Genomic DNA, 2202 nt, shown 5'->3' with positions numbered 1-2202 from the left:
TTTTTTTTTGAGACAGAGTCTCAAGCTGTTGCCCTGGGTAGAGTGCTGTGTTGGGCTTAAGCGATTCTCTTGCTTCAGCCTCCCAAGTAGGTGGGACTACAGGTGCCCGCCACAATCCAGAATCATTTTGAGAGTAAGTATGCCACATTATGCCAAATACTGTTTCCTATAAACAAGAACTTTTTCATATATGTCCATAAGAAAACCATCAGAATCAGGAAACGAAAACATTGTCACCGTCTCATTCCAGACCCCTTTGAAGTTGTGGAGGGCCGTGTTTTAATAACATCATTTGTAGTGAAATGAACTAGTCCACAATTGCACATCAACTTGGTCTCCTCCAATCTAGGGTAGTGCTTCAGTTTTTTTTGTCCATGATATATACTTTTAAGTGTATAATTAATTGATTTTTTTTTAAAGTAGAGATACAGAGTAGTGAACCATCACCATGGTCTAATATTGCAACTTCTTTAGTATCTTGCCAGAAGATGTTTCTGTTTACTTATCTGTTCCCATGCCTAGTGTGGGTTATTTCATATGAATGGGAATAGGCAATATGAGAACTTTTGTATCTGAATTCTTAGACTTAGCATAATGGGTTTGGGGGTCTTTTTTTGTTTTTTTTTTTTAAGACCGGCTAGCTTTGTTTCCCCAGCTAGAGTGCTGTGGCATTATAGCTCACAGCATCCTTAAACTCGGGCTCAGATGATTGATTATCCTGCCTCAAGACTCCCCAAATGGGCCCAGCACCTGTGGCTCAAGTGGCTAAGGTGCCAGCCACATACGCCTAAGGTGGCAGGTTTGAATCCAGCCGGACCCTGCCAAAAACAACAATGACGCTGCAACCAAAAAATAGCCAGGCCTTGTGGCGGGCGTCTATGGTCCCAGCTACTTGGGAGGTTGAGGTAGGAGACTGCCCTGCTAACTTTTCTGTTTTTAGTATGTTTTTAGCATGTTGTAGTATGCATCACTGCTTAGTTACTTTTTATTGCAAATAGTAGTCCATTATATGGATATACTTCCCTTTATCTATTCATCATTTGATGGACATTTGGATGTTTTCTGTGTTTTCCCTTTGGGCTGTTGTGAATAGTGCTACCATGTGTGGTCTTGATACTTCTGAATATTACAGCCTAGTTATTTTGTACAATGTGTCTTAATTTGGGCAGGTTTGACTTTTGGTTTAATTACATCAGTATGAACTTGAGTTTATATTCTATTGGGTTATAGCTTATTGGTTTTATACCAGACAACCCCATAATTTAGTGGGATAAAACAATTTACCAAAAAAGCTCATGAGTTCTGTGGGTCAGGAATTCAGGGAGGGAAGATGGCTTGTTTCTGCTCCACAATGCAGGAAGGGGTGCATCCTTCTCATCTGGGGAAGAGTCAGGCAGGAGTGACTTGCAGGAAGCTGGGGCTGGAGTCCTGTGAAGGCATCTTTTTCTCATGCTGGTGTCCACTGAGCAGTTCACACGTGGGGTCTGGGTGGTCCAGTCAAGCTACATTTGCTGTACCCAAGTGTTGGGGTTCCGAATGTGGTGCTCAGGGAAGGATGTGGCGTTTTTATGACTAGTCTTAGAATTCTCATGGCTCTGTTACCTCCATATTTATTGGTTGAGACAGCCTCAAAGTTCTGCCTAAGAGTCAAGAGGCAGAGTCAAGTTGGGATATAGCCCAACTTTTGGCAAGAGTGTCAGAGTCCTATTGTAAGGGCTAGTGGTTTGGGAAGTATTGCATTTTTGGGTAATTTGGGTATAAATGGTTACTTGATATATGCACAAGTTGTCCCGTATAGGCTGAGGAGCCACTTTGAACTAGTTTCTTTGGTGTTTTTTTGACAGGCCTGCCCTGTCACTTGAGCAGACTGTCTTGTTTTCCAGCACAGAATGTTCTAGGCTCGTCTTTACTCCAGCCCTAGAATCAGCCATTTTTCCAGGGAGTACTGGTTTTTTTTTAATGGGAAGTGGTATTTGAAACTAAAGATTTGGGTCTTAGCTGTGCTCACTGCTCCTGAGGTGTGTGACTGTTCCAGGCTCCCTGTGGGCAGAGCTATGGAGTATATGTGTAATGTGTGCACACCCTTCTATTGCGTTTGTCTTTGTAGTTGTCAATATGTTGAACAGTGAGATCATTTCAATGCCCTGTAGTCTGTCAAGTACTATGGGGTTTATTTTTGACCTTTCAGATTTTTTTTTTTTT

The 2202-nt window shown here is 42.0% G+C and overlaps 1 protein-coding gene across 3 annotated transcripts in view; it reads left to right on the top strand.

The window, feature by feature from the left end:
* The window catches only part of ADNP2 (ADNP homeobox 2), a 31569-nt gene that overhangs the window by 4005 nt on the left and 25362 nt on the right, over positions 1-2202 (top strand). For 2 of the 3 annotated variants that reach the window (XM_023512381.1, XM_023512380.1), the window contains exon 1: positions 61-133. The exons of the other annotated variant lie outside the window; for it this stretch is intronic. The gene's annotated coding sequence lies outside the window, so the exon portion shown is untranslated. Of the gene's footprint in view, positions 1-60; positions 134-2202 lie in introns of those variants that run through there. 3 annotated transcript variants of the gene reach the window in all.

Source organism: Otolemur garnettii, unplaced genomic scaffold (assembly GCF_000181295.1).
Source record: "Otolemur garnettii isolate 467f Iridium unplaced genomic scaffold, OtoGar3 scaffold00027, whole genome shotgun sequence".
Lineage (NCBI taxonomy): Eukaryota > Metazoa > Chordata > Mammalia > Primates > Galagidae > Otolemur > Otolemur garnettii.
Note: the sequence above shows the minus strand (reverse complement) of the source record. Positions and strands in the feature narration are given on the sequence as shown.